This window comes from Schistocerca americana, chromosome 4 (genome assembly GCF_021461395.2).
Source record: "Schistocerca americana isolate TAMUIC-IGC-003095 chromosome 4, iqSchAmer2.1, whole genome shotgun sequence".
Taxonomy (NCBI): Eukaryota; Metazoa; Arthropoda; class Insecta; order Orthoptera; family Acrididae; genus Schistocerca; species Schistocerca americana.
In genome coordinates, this window is record NC_060122.1 from 137,300,559 (window position 1) to 137,315,291 (window position 14,733).

A 14,733-nucleotide genomic window follows, 5' to 3' on the forward strand; every position below is an offset into this window, starting at 1 on the left:
TAGCCATTTCAAACATTGTTCTTTTTTCCTCTCCGTTCATCTATCTATATTATCGTCCCAGTAGATCAGCCCTCTTTCGTTATTTATGTGTCTTCGATGTTCTGGAGCCTGCTCTATTACAGTTTTAAAATTTTTCCACGCCTTCTCTAGGTCTCTGCGTTCTTCTGTTTCATCGCAAAATTTGTTCAGTTTTTCCCCGTAAATATGATTTCCTCTTCTTATTCCCATGGTCTATAGAAGCCTTGTTTCCGTCCACCTTGCTTTGACCAGTATCACTACCACTAGCAACAATTGACTGTACTCAGTTCAGCCCCCTGGTATACTCTCACATCTGTAAATGTTACAGCTGTTTTCTGACTTGCCGAAAATATTGCAGTATCAGCTGCTGTCTTCTTTCAGCCCATGTTTCCTGCGTAACTCCTTACGTCGGAAAAATATATTATTCGAGAGTCACTAAAACATCAAAAGTCTCGCAGTAACTTGTCATTTCTATTTAAGAAAGGAAGATTAGTGTCTAACGTCCCGTCGACATTCAGGTCATCAGAGACGGAGCACAATCTCGCATTGTTTCAAAGATGGGGGAGGACATCGGATGCAGTCTATCAGAGGAACAATCCCCACATTTGCTTGGAGCGAGTTTGGGAAATCTCCGAAAACCTAAATGAGCGTGGCCCGACACGGATTTGAACCATCTTCCAGGCGGATGCGAGTCGAGAGTGCTGACCACTGCGCCACCTCGCTCGCTATTTCTACTTAAGACATTCTCTCAGTTGTTTCCCATAATATCAACCGGTCGCAGTGGCCGAGCGGTTCTAGGCGCTTCAGTCTGGAACCGCACGACCGCTACGGTCGCAGGTTCGAATCCTGCCTCGGGCATGGATGCCTGTGATGTCCTTAGGCTAGTTAGGTTTAAGCACTTCTAAGTTCTAGGGGACTGATGACCTCAGATGTTAAGTCCCATAGTGCTCAGAGCCATTTGAACCGTAATATCGGTTGGGGAGTTTTCAACTCTAGCATTCATGTCTTTTCAAATTATGACAAAGTAAATTCTGAAACATGTCAGTTACCACCCTGAGCTGCCGGGAGAATGCTTTATTAATACAACCAGTTCCAGTCGTCTCACCATCAACTGGTATCTACATACCGAATAAAATAATACAAAAGTAACATTACAGGCTTAGACTGTCACTAATTAGTTATATGATGTAAATGTTAACAATAATACAGACATAATTATGTACTGTTGTTAACATTTACATCGATGAACAGTTTTTTGACTTTCTAAGCCTATAATGTTACTTATGTATTATTTTATTTGGTTTATAGGTACCTGATGACGGTGATACGACTCAGACTGGTTGTATAAGTAATTTCACCAGCAGCCAAAGAGGTCATTTCACATTTTTTTAATGTATAAGTGCTGTGGGGAATCACCACCTGAAAATTTAAAGTAATGTCTATTTAGGGCGTTCACTGTCTCTTGCAATACCTCATAAAAGTTCTCCAAACCCTCCTTTCTTCCATGTTCACTCCTTCCATCTTAAATCTTTTCTGGCCATTGTTATCTACATTTTATATCCTCTCTATTCCGGCTATCATCAGTTTTTTTATTGCCCAAATAGCAAAACTCATCTACTACTTTAAATGTCTCGTTTCCTACTCTAATTCTCAAAGCATCAAGTAATTTAATTAGACAACATCCCATTACATTGGTCTGCTTTTGCTAACGTTAGTCTTACATCCTCTTTTCAAGACAGTGTCCATTTCGTTCAACTACACGTTCAACTCCTTTGCGTATCTGACAGAATTACATCACTAGCAAACGTCGAAGTCTTTTTATTTCTCCTTCCTGAACTTTAATTGTCACTCCAAATTTTTCTTTCGTTTCCTTTACTGCTTGCTCAATCTACAGATTGAATAACGTCGGGGAGAGGTTACAGCCCTGTCTCATTCCCTTCCCAACTACTGCTTCCCTTTCATGCCCCTCAACTCTTATTACTGCCGTCTGGTTTCTGTACAAGTTGTAAATATCCTCTTGTTCGCTTCGTTTTACACCTGCTACCGTCAGAATTTCAAAGACATCAATCCAATCAACAATGTCAAAAGCGTTGTTTAAGTCTACAAATGCTATAAAAATGGGTTTGACTTCGTTAACCTATCTTCTAAGAGAAGTAGTTGGCTTGGTATAGCCTCGCATGTTTCTTCATTTCCCCAAAACCCAAGTTGATTTTCGCAGAGGACGGCTTGCGCCAGGTTTTCCATTCTTGTGTAACTGATTCGTGTTAGCATTTCGCAACTATGACTTATTAAATTGATAGTCCTGTAATATTAACGCTTGTTACACCTGCTTTCTTCGACACTGCAATTATTACATTCTTCTTGAAGTCTGCGGATACTTCTGTCTCATATATATTGCACACCAAGCGGAATACTCGTGTCATCTCTTGCTCTCTCAAGGATATTGCGAGGTGTCAGTTGAGCATTTAGCATGTCCTAGAGATGGTACAAGATCTGAATCCAGTGACCCGTACCATAAACAGATCACTTCCAATGAGATATAAAGTCAAATGGAAATGCGACGTCGCGGAAGTTAAAACTAATTAAATATTTGGGTTAAACAGGGGTGACCCAATTGAACATGAAATATGAGTACTACGACTCGCAGAAATATATTGACAAGGGTTTCTGTCAAGCTGCTAAATGAAACTAAAGATCACTACAACAATCCGATTTATTGCTAGATGCATTAACGTGATTCTAGCCACTGAATAAAAAGTACAAATAATTGCAAAAGAGTACAAGGATGAAAACACACTTAGCCTACGTAAGATATTAACACAGACGGGTGGATTTGTTATACAAATGATACAAAATCTGTGTCCACAAAAATCGACAATGATTGCTCAATAAATGAGTAGCCTAAATAAAAGACTCAGAAAAGAACGAACATGCACCAGTTCTCTCGCCTATGCACAAATTGAGTGCAGCAAGATGGCTGCATAGATTAATTCAGAAAAACGAAACTTTGACGTGAAACAAATAACGTCGTGATCCCACTTCACGACGTACGCAAATGCGGTCCATGCTTACCACCGACATTTCCCTCTGCATCACTATAATGTCCACTGTCTGCAGTCCCAAGACTAAGTCTTCTCCCTATATCCGAGATAAAGTCCCTTTCTGCTCTTCTCCACAAAATCTAGTTGGTGCTGCCAGCGCCAGAATCTCCGTACCCTACAGGAGCACACTTTCCAAGTTCCGACCAATGAAATGTTGAAACTTCCTGGCAGATTAAAACTGTGTGCCGGACCGAGACTCGAACTCGGGGCCTTTGCCTTTCGCGGGCAAGTGCTCCACCATCTTATAACAGCGCACACTCCGCTTCAGAGCGAAAATGTCATTCTGGAAACATCCCCCTGGCTGTGGCTAAGCCATGTCCCCGCAATATCCTTTCTTTCAGAAGTACTAGTTCTGCAAGGGTCGCAGGAGAGCTTCTGTAAAGTTTGGAAAGTAGGAGACGAGGTACTTGCAGAAGTAAAACTGTGAGGACGGGGCGTGAGTCGTGCTTGGGTAGCTCAGATGGTAGAGCACTTGCCCGCAAAAGGCAAAGGTCCCGAGTTCGAGTCTCGGTCCGGCGCACAGTTTTAACCTGTCAGGAAGTTTCATATCAGCGCACACTCCGCTACAGAGTGAAAATCTCATTCTGGCAATGAAATGTTAATAACGACTGCAACGACTAGAGGAGCTCATAGCCGACTGCAGAAGATGGGGGTTTGACAGACCAGCTGTTGCGGAACATGGTTTGCAGCAGGGCGACCATCACATCGTTTTGATAGCACTCAAGTACTGGCACCCGCAAGAGGATACCTTGAAAGGTTGTACAACGAGGCCATACAGATCGTCAGGAGGGCGTCAAACTGAATGACATTTGGATTCCGGTGCTGAAGAGGATGTGTACCAATCTTCCACCATGGGGTAATAGCAACAGTGGATGACGATAGCCGACAACAGCCAACTGCGCTCACGCATTCAAAACGTGTGACGTCACACCACTGCCCGGAAGCACGCGGAAGCGAAATTTTGCTGTAGTCAGTAGCAAGCCAGGATGTGAATCGAACATTTAAATTAACCACCATCCCCCTTGAAAATGTGCTCCACATATGTTGACGAAACGTTGGGTTTTAGGGTGAAATCCATTCGAACGCGGTATAACAGCTCGCGTTATAACTACTGAAAAGGATGCTGCCCCCTTCAGAAAACATACACTGAAGCGCCAAAGAAACTGGTATAGGCATGCGTATTCAAATACGGAGATAGGTAAACAGGCAGAGTACGGCGCTGTAAAACGTCAAACCTGCGACATCGTTGAGACCGGAAAAAGATCCGGCAAGAACGGGACTAACGACCACTGAAGAGTATCGTTCAACGTGACGGAAGTGCAATCCTTCCGAAATTGCTACAGATTTTAATGCTGTGCCATCAACAAGTGTCAGCATAAGAACCATTCAACGTAACATCATCGATATGGGCTTTAGGAGCCCAAGGCCCACTCGTGGACCCTTGATGACTGCATGACACACGGCTTTACGCCTCGCCTGGGCCTGTCAACACCGAAATTTGACTGTTGATGACTGGAAACATGTTGCCTCATCGGACGAGTCTCATTTTAAATTGTATCGGGCGGATGGACGTGTACCTTAAATGGGGAAAACCTCATGAATCCATGGACCCTGCATGTCAGCAAGGGACTGTTAAAGCTGGTGGAGGCTATGTAATGGTGTGAGGCGTGTGCAGCTGGAGTGATATGGGACTCCTGATACGTCTAGATACGTCTAGACACGTACGGAAGCACCCTGTCCGATCACCTGCACCGATTCGTGTCCATTCTGCATTCCGACGGACTTCGGCAATACCAGCAGGATAATGCGACACCTCAAACGTCCAGAACTGCTACAGAGTGGCTCTAGCAAAACTCTTATGAGTTTTAGCACTTCCACTGGCCACCATACTCCCTAGACACGAACATTGGTGAGCATATCTCGGATGCCTTGCTACGTGCTATTCAGAAGAGGTCTCCACCCCCCTTGTACTCTTACGGATTTATGGACAGCACTGCAGGATTCACAGTGTCAATTCCTTCCAGCACTACTTCAGAATTTAGTCAAGTCCATGCCACATTGTGTTGTGGCACTTCTACGTGCTCGCGAGTACTAGGGAGATGGCCTCACCACCCTAATTTTGATACAAAATTGATATGCAAATCAATAAAATTGAACAATTAATCACTCCCTACCACTCCCATCCCGACCACGCCCACCCCCATCCCTGAGCGACTTCATGTGCTTTTCTCTGTGTGCCCCATCCCACACACCCTCCTCCTGTCTCCCTCCACCTAGTACCCTACTGGTGGGTATTTCGAATTCTGGCGGGAATTTAGAATTTTGCTGGGAATTTCTTTGTCCCAGGGTTGTGCTGACATCTCATGCCGCCTCCTACCCAGGAATTGGTGGCAAATTAAATATGGTGGTGCCCTTTCAGGGACTGGAATGCTGGTCCTTCTGGACAGAAAGCCCATGTTTACCCCCTAACACAGTTATACCACCACAGACACTTGGAATTGATGGGAAATTAAAAATGGTCGTGCCTTTTCTGGGACTCGAACCCTGGTTCTACTTGGTGAAAAGACCAAGTGTTTCCTCTAACACATGGAAACTATGCAGATGCACGAGAGAAAGGTTAGGTTAGTGGACTTGATTTATTTTGGTCAGGAAAATGAAGTAAAGATGTCCCAATTGCGTAATTAATCATAAAGATCAGGCCTAATTAGACAATTATATGTGCAACACTACACGAGGATGGCGTAAAATTGCAATACAGCTCAAAAACTGACGACATCATGCAACCGGTGTTATCCAGCTGAGAAAAAAATTAATGATACCACTCGAAACTAGTGACAGACACACTCAAACTCTACCCTTCACCTACAAGCTGAGGGGAAAAAAGCGGGGATGTAAGGTATTAATTTTCTTCTTTTTGTCTGGAAATATGTTGAAGTGACGTGATGCTCGTGTTGGACAGAGAGGAGTTTAAAAACTGTATTACATGTAAGCATACAGCGTAGGACAGGATCAATAGTTGTTTGACATCAGAGTTCGCTAAAGATTTTTGCTGAAAAATCACCAGCAGCTCAGGTAGCTGAAGCCAATGCACAGTACTATAACTGATGTAAAATGCGTCACCGTTTTAATTACATTTCGAAATTGTCATGCAAAAAACAGCACTCGTAATGAACGGATCATGATGCAACACATGCACTTGGGAAAATCATCGTCCTAAAAGACTGCAGAGGAGGCTGTAGTTGAACGTGCGTTCTTATTGATAGGCATCCACAAATTGCCGTAAATCAAAGCCCTCTTCCCCATTTTTCCTCACCTTCCCTCCGTCCTCCATCCACCTCCAGGGGGACACAGTTTTTTTCGAATAGTCAACTTCTCTGCTGTGCTTTGTGTGGTCTATAACTGCCTTGAGGCAACGTTACGTAGCCAATGCAATAGCATGTATAGTCAACTAAGCAATAGGAGATGAAAGGGCGGCCATGCCAAGTATTACTTGTTCATCTAAAATATAGCAACGCAGTTCCACCCCCAGACACCACCTCCATAGACAGGAGGCGACCACCCATGGAATAGGCACACTCCCAACGCTGCCAATAGGCATGTTGTTCTGTTATCGAGAACATTTTTATTTAACATCAACGCAACTCTTTCTTTCAATCTGTTAGATATATTTCTCAGGAAGACTGTATGCCTATGGAACAACAACGAAATTCTGGAGAACGCTCCAGATCGCTTTTTCAAATGGCTAGCTGCTCCGCAACGCGCTTTACTGTTTCTCTGTGGCTCCACCACCACCCCTCTGCCGTCAGTCGTCTCTCCAGGCCTTCTGCTACCCTCTGCGATATCTCGCGGCATGCATCCTGTCTTGAGGCGGCAGGCCTTACTGCCTAAAGCGACCGCAGCTTTACATCACAGCGTCTTCAGTACAATAAACTCCTGCGAGCCGTTGCTTCAAATACAATAGAACGCAATGCCGGCATCCCTCAGAACAAAACCGTGATAAATGAAGGCTATCCTGACCGTGGATTGTTTGTCTAAAGGTACAGTAGCGACCTCTTACGAAACTCAGCCACCACTTCGTTCTGAGCACTCGACTGTAATATTCGTATTTAACATCAACACGACTCCTATAATAAAGCAACTATTAAAAATAGGAAAACCCAATCAAAACGATAATAAATGTCCTTTTCCCATTAAACTGGGCGCAGTCCATTTTCTTTCATTTTTATCAGCAAAATCGGTATAGTTTCTTACATTCTACTAGAGGATATAATTCGCACTTCATTGTTTTGTGACGTCCAAGAAAGTGCACCACCACCAATCACAAATGATCAACAGAGACATGTACATACCGTGTAAAATCAGGAAAAATCTTTGACAATTTGCTACAAAAACTACCGATCACCACCGAGTGTCCTCGTTGTTTCGAAACCATCATCAGAGCAAAGAGAAAGTAAGAAGTTGAACTCCAAGGAAAAAAATCTATATTAAGCAATTTTTTTCATCTTGATGGACAAATTACACGACCTGAGAGCATCTCTGTCTCTCGTATTTAGTGTCTGTAAATAAACTGTCATACACGCGCGTATTACAAATATCACAGCCATGTGAAATAACATTAGAGAATATAGTCTTTCGCCTCATTGACTCACATGTCGGAAAAAAAAACATTCATGTTCGACAACATCAAGGTATAATTCAGGAGGATGTAGCTGTTTTGTACACTGTGGCAAGTCCAGTTTTACCATTGTGAGGCTATATCACACTAGCATTTACTAAACAAATCGTGAGAACCTGTCTCGCCCTGTGTAGGTGGGAGACTGATATTTCGTTAAAAGATATCACCGCAACGAAAAAAAAATAAAAAAGAAATGCCTGTCAAGAATCATTCCGTGGTGCCGGAGCTATCTCCTCCACCCACCCGGTAGCACGTCACTGATATCAATTTGATAGGCTCAGTTCTCATATTTTGCGTAAGGATCGAGCTATTAAAAACACAATTACAGCGACTATGTTACCGTCACCCTGCATAAGAAGCAGTTTGAGTCTACAGGCAGACACGAGTCACAGATAGCATTATGCTTTCTGGGAGAAATGCTGTCTGCGATTTGGGATCAAGTCTACTCATTCTACCACATACTTGCGTTGGATTCTGTAGAGATGTCTTTTAATGTTCACAGCCACTGGTGAATCATTTTCGTGTCACTCTCATATCACCTTTTTCGAGCCTATCTGCTAAGGATCCCAACCAGCAAAAATTTCAGCACTGTCTTTTAGACAGTCCCTCTGCATCTCATAACTGCTCCTCAGTCTGTGCCCCGCCATCGCTGCAGCTTTGTCCATGTGATTGTCCCAATGTAAGTGGGACCTGTACGGAAGTAGGACAGCGCTATATCTAAGAGCTTCCGCATCCCACGGAGAAACAGGACACGCTGAGTTAGTGCGACAGGACCGTGTCTTGATCACTCAGAGGAAATGGAAACATGTTGTCACAGCTCCCCCAACAATGTACAATGTGTAAGGCCAGCACCAAACGAAGTTTTCCCCTGCAACACGAGGCAGTACAAAAGATAGTACAAGCAGTTACGGTGATGTTTCATGTTGGGAAAATTAGGAAGTCTGCACATCACAGAGGGCTTCGAGGAAGGAAGAGGATTTTGCTACTGCATTGCAACACGTCTACAAACTGCGTAAAGGTAACTCAGTCCGAAGGCAATCGGCGATTCTCAGGGTGGGTCCATTCACACAAACATTCCTTCCCACATCAGTATTTTGTTCCATCCAACAGAAAAAACCTACGAACTATACTACTGGCCATTAAAATTGCTACACCATGAAGATGACGTGCTACAGACGCGAAATTTAACCGACAGGAAGAAGATGCGGTGACATGCAAATGATTAGTTTTTCAGAACATTCACACAAGGTTGGCGCCGGTGGCGACACCTACAACGTGCTCACATGAGGAAAGTTTCCAAACGATTTCTCATACACAAACAGCAGTTGACCGGCGTTGTCTGGTGAAACGTTGTTGCGATGCCTCGTGTAAGGAGGAGGAATGCGTACCATCACGTTTCCGACTTCGATAAAGGTCGGATTGCAGCCTGTCGCGATTGCGGTTTATCGTATCGCGACATTGCTGCTCGCGTTGGTCGAGATCCAATGACTGTTAGCAGAATATGGAATCGGTGGGTTCAGGAGGATAATACGGAACGCCGCGCTGATATCTCTAGCAGTCGAGATAACAGGCATCTTATCCGCATGGCTGTAACGGATCGTGCACCCACGTCTCGATCCCTGAGTCAACAGATGGGGACAGTTGCAAGACAACAACCATCTGCACGAACAGTTTCAAGCAGCATGGACTATCAGCTCGGAGACCATGGCTGCGGTTACCCTTGACGCTGCATCACAGACAGGAGCGCCAGTGATGGTGTACTCAACGACGAACCTGGGTGCATGACTGGCACAACGTCATTTTTTCGGATGAATCCACATTCTGTTTACAGCATCATGATGGTTGCATCTGTGTTTGGCGACTTCGCGGTGAACGCAAATTGGCAGCGTGTATTCGTCATCGCCATACTGGCGTATCACCCGGCGTCACGGTATGGGTTGCCATTGGTTACACGTCTCGGTCACCTTTTGTTCGCATTGACGGCACTTTGAACAGTGGACGTTACATTTCAGATGTGTTACGACCCGTGGCTCTACCCTTCATTCGATACCTGCGAAACCCTATATTTCAGTAGGATAATGCACGACCGCATGTTGCAGGTCCTGTACGGGCCTTTCTGGACACGGAAAATGTTCGATTGCTGCCCTGGCCAGCCAGCACATTCTCCAGATCTCTCACCAATTGAAAACGTCTGGTCAATGGTGGCCGAGCAACTGGCTCGTCACAATACGCCAGTCACTACTCTTGATGAACTGTGGTATCGGGTTAAAGCTGCATTGGCAGCTGTACCTCTATACGCCATCTAAGCTCTGTTTGACTCAATGCCCAGGCGTATCAAGTCCGTTATTACGGTCAGAGGTGGTTGTTCTGGGTACTGTCAGGATCTATGCACCCAAACTGCGTGAAAATGTAATAACATGTCAGTTCTAGTATAACATATTTGTCCAATGAATACCCGTTTATCATCTGTATTTCTTCTTGGTGTAGCAATTGTAATGGCCAGTAGTGTGTAAATACTCATCTGTTAGAGAACTCGATAAGATATTATCAGATTCCTGTCTTCTGATATATCTGAAACATATGCAGTCTGGTTTCTGGCATTGACCGTATGTGGCGATCCTATTAAATTTACAGATATTGGTTCATAGGAGCAGGTGGCTCGTGATTGAAGTTGCTTCCACAGACGGTGTAAAGTTTCATCACGACCATATTCAACAATATATCAGCCACAGGAGAGGATTATTGTATTGTTCCTTCATAAGCAGTTAAATACATTGTTTTTTCAGTTGTAACACACCCAATCAGTGTACACGGCCATACACCTTGTTCTTTCTACTGTGACTATTAAAACGTTTCGATCCTTTGGTTCTCGCAGAAAGCTGAACATCGCATCATGTAAACTATACAGCTGCCACAAACACAGACTGGTAGAAATAAAACACAAAGGCGCTGTTTCTCATTGACCAAAATGTGAAAGACATCGCTACATGTGGAAACTGGAAGATATTGCAGTATTGTAGCATCCTTCGAACATCTATTCGAAGGTGATGACCTGTACAGTTAATCTCATCTTCCCTGTCGACAGGATAGCAGATGTCTTGGTGTTCCACTTCGAAAAGCATTGTTCATTCATTTTGCAGTCATGTACATTATTACTGTTCTGGTGTTGACCTTTGCCAGAAGGTGCTGTTCACAACATGCATGATGTAGTACAAATAAAAAGAGATCCTGTAGTGTTATTGTTGAAAAAAGTAAAGAAATAAAAATAAAAATAAAAACATGTGGAGTGCATCGCAGCATATGGAAATAGTGTCAGTCTGCAGCATTGAGGAACGCTTCCAAACAACTGTATGAAGGTGATGGCCTCACCATTTAATCCTACGCTTCACAGCGACAAGTAGCACATATCGAAAGTTCCGCCAAGTCTCTCTCCATCTCAACCGAGAGGTGTCAGTCAGTTATTATGCAGTAATCAACAGCTCACCCAGTGGACGATCGGGATGGGAAAGACGCCATTGATATGGAACACTGTACTGTTATGCACACTGCAGTTGATAGATCAATTTTAGCAGTTTTACCTGTTGCTCTGTAGTTTCAATGCCAGTCAACGACACGGTAGAACTCTTCCCAATTTCTACCTCATCACTAAATCACCCCTCCACTACTTTTTAACATTCTGCGTGGTTCCTGTTTGTTTTGAGTCGTGTCTTCCTACCACTTTTGCGCAACGACGCTCTGGGCGTGTTTTTTAGGGAATTGATTAGTAATGAACCTGGGACCTGTTGCTGGTAAGGAGACGGCAGGCCACACATGAGATGTAGAGTTCAGAAGAGTTCAGTGAGACTAGCGATGATATAACCAAATACTTAATGATTTCAGCGTCAGCTCCACTGCACTCCCTGTAAAAGAATCTTAATACTAACTAAATTTAGTGGAAGGGGTTCAAGGCTTTCCTATTTTTAGTTAGCTGATAGAATAACGTCGAAAAAGCAGTTAAGTTTAAAAATGGCTCAAATGACTCTGAGCACTATGGGACTTAACATCTGAGGTCATCTGTCCCCTAGAACTTAGAACTACTTAAACCTAATTAACTTAAGGACATCACACACATCCATGCCCGAGGCAGGATTCGAACCTGCGACCATAGCGGTCGCGTGGTACCATACTGAAGCGCCTAGAACCACTCAGCCAGAGTTAAGTTTACCATTGGAATTCTTATTCAATTCACAAAACATTGTTTGTAAATTGCACTGTTGATGAAAGGAAATATTTTAATACAGGATGATAAAAACCAACTGCGATCAACAAAAATGTGATCGAATATTCCCTGAATGGGTTTCCAAGTTCTATAATGGATCGAAGGATGACCTATGCCATATCACATCTATAATTTAGGTTTAAGTTAAGTTTCATAAAAGAGAAAACTGTCAAAATGGGCTACAATGACCCTCAATTATCTTTAATTACTTATTTAACTTGTCATAAATTACAGTGGGTGATGTGGCTTCTCAATAATTATGTAACAGAAAAATCATCGCGTTTCAGATTTTAACTTGCAGTAGCAAATGTGAATACCATGAGGTTTAATTGACGATCGACACTAGTATTACGCAGAAAGGGGATGTAACAGAGGAGACTTCTGCAGTTCTGAGTGAAGCCTTATGCGCTCTTATGCTGCATCATGTGTGTTCATTACCTTGTCGGTGGTTAGGCAGCGTCAGGGGGCGGCGCAGCTCCACACACCTCGCCGTCTCGGAAGCAACTCTCCCGAACTTCTCTTTACTACAATTTACTGAAGTGGGTTTAAGAAAAAGGTATCTGGCTGTGTTTTCAACTGACCAGTCAGGGTCTCAATGTTAACCTTAATTTCCGCCTACAAAAATTCTGTCTATCCAACGTGAAACGCTATACTTCTCGTGGTGGGGCAATGTTTTTAATGTTTGCTACGTAACAGAGATGCGTATAGTTTCACGCTAAAACTTGCAGCTGGTGTGGCCCTTTTAGTGTTATCGTACGATCTATGCTGTTCTTCTGGAGGGCTCTATCTTTTAACATGGGCTGGGGGAGGTCTTGGCGAAAATGTGGGTGTCCGTCCTCTCTTATCGTAGGGCCTTCTGGCCTACACGGCTCTGCTCTCAGCTTCTGTTCTCGTTTCTCCCCTCGGAACTGCGTCTGTTTCACGGTGGGAAGGGAAGGTATGACACGCATTTAGGCGTTCTTGTGTTAGTCTGTGGTATTCCATTTGCTCACTCGTTGATCGTATTACTTTGGTTAATTTAATATCAGGATTTATTCTGAGCTATGCGACATACTGCTGGATTTTCATGGAAGGTGTTGGATTTGCCTGACACCTTACAACTTTGCAAACACCATACACTAGATTGCGAATGCAGCTAGATGACTGTGCAGTACATCCAGTCGGCCATATACACCAAAGTATACCAGAAAACGTCCTATACCGATGCAAATAGGCTATCTACATATTTCCAGCACATCGATCATAGTGCAGAATTTACGATTACAACTGGTCATCTTACCAAGTGTGGATGGGCGCCACAGAGTATTGTCACATTCGGAGGATAAAGTTGGAGATTGGCACATCCTTCCCACACTGTCCTTGTCCAATCCTTCCTGCAACACTAATCTTACTCACGACATGTGTCCAAAAGCACAAGGTCTCCCCAGATGCTTGCGTGTCGAGGAGGGTCGCACCGCTTATCTGTGTATAGAGGACATGAAAGTGTTGCATTGCTATAATGGTTTATACACGATGGAGGTCCAGATGTATGGAGTTTGAAGCATTTCACATAAATCAACCGTGCAATTAGTTCTGAAGCCTTATTCCACTGTCTGGGGTCAGTACCAGGAAGGAACCGCTTTAAGAAAAATGATCATAAAGAATAAAAGCACACTCGGATGGTTACATGGTTCTGCACCTAAAAATGCTATACTGTTAAAGCGATAAGGTTTCCGAAGTATTAGTCGAGCGGAAAGCAATGCTCTAAATACTCTAATGCAGGATGCGTCTGTCCAACATCAGACACCCAACCACCCCTTAAGTATGTTACCCCATTCACTAAAATAAAATCTAAACTCCCCCCGAACAGGCTATGAAGGCACAACGGTACCGACTGGCCGCCATGTCATCCTCATCGCATAGGCGTCACTGGATGCGGATGTGGAGGGCCATGTGGTCGGCACACCGCTCTCTTGGCCCTATGACAGTTTCCGAGACCGGAGCCGCTACTTCTCACTCAAGTAGCTCCTCAGTTTGCCTCACAAGGCTTGAGTGCACCCCACTTGGGAACAGCGCTCGGCAGGCTGGATGGTCACCCATCCAAGTGCTAGCCCAGACCGACAGCTCTTAACTTCGGTGATCGGACGGGAACCCGTGTTACCAGTGCAGCAAGGCCGTTGGCACCCCATTCACTATGGGGACAAATTTTAAAATGATGAAGATACTTCCTTGTAAACTAATCCGGTATCCTAGGAAGGCATTTTCAGTGTGTGTCCACTGCTTGAGCTGCTCATAAACAAACTAGAACGACGTCTGGAGACAGTTGTTCTGTTTCTTAGGAAATGAATGGATTTTGTACGTCTTTTTAAGTCGGATAATTACGTACTCACAATCACACTTCCTATGTCAGACGTGCATATCATTAGTAATAGTAGTAGTATCGGTTTTGATGGCTGCAGCTATGTCTCCCTAGGAAACAGAGTGAAGGAGAACTGACTTGAGTATTTTCGATAGCTAATACATTGAGCTACCACACACACGCTGCTGCATAAAAATGCAAAAGAAGAAACAGCAACTTCTTACGAGGGAGTAAGCACCACGACCAGTAGATAAAGGAGATGTAACAGTCTTATTGCTGATTACAGTAGCATCACTACAGCTCTCGTAGCATTCCACTTGCTCAAAAAAGTCCTGGTCTCATG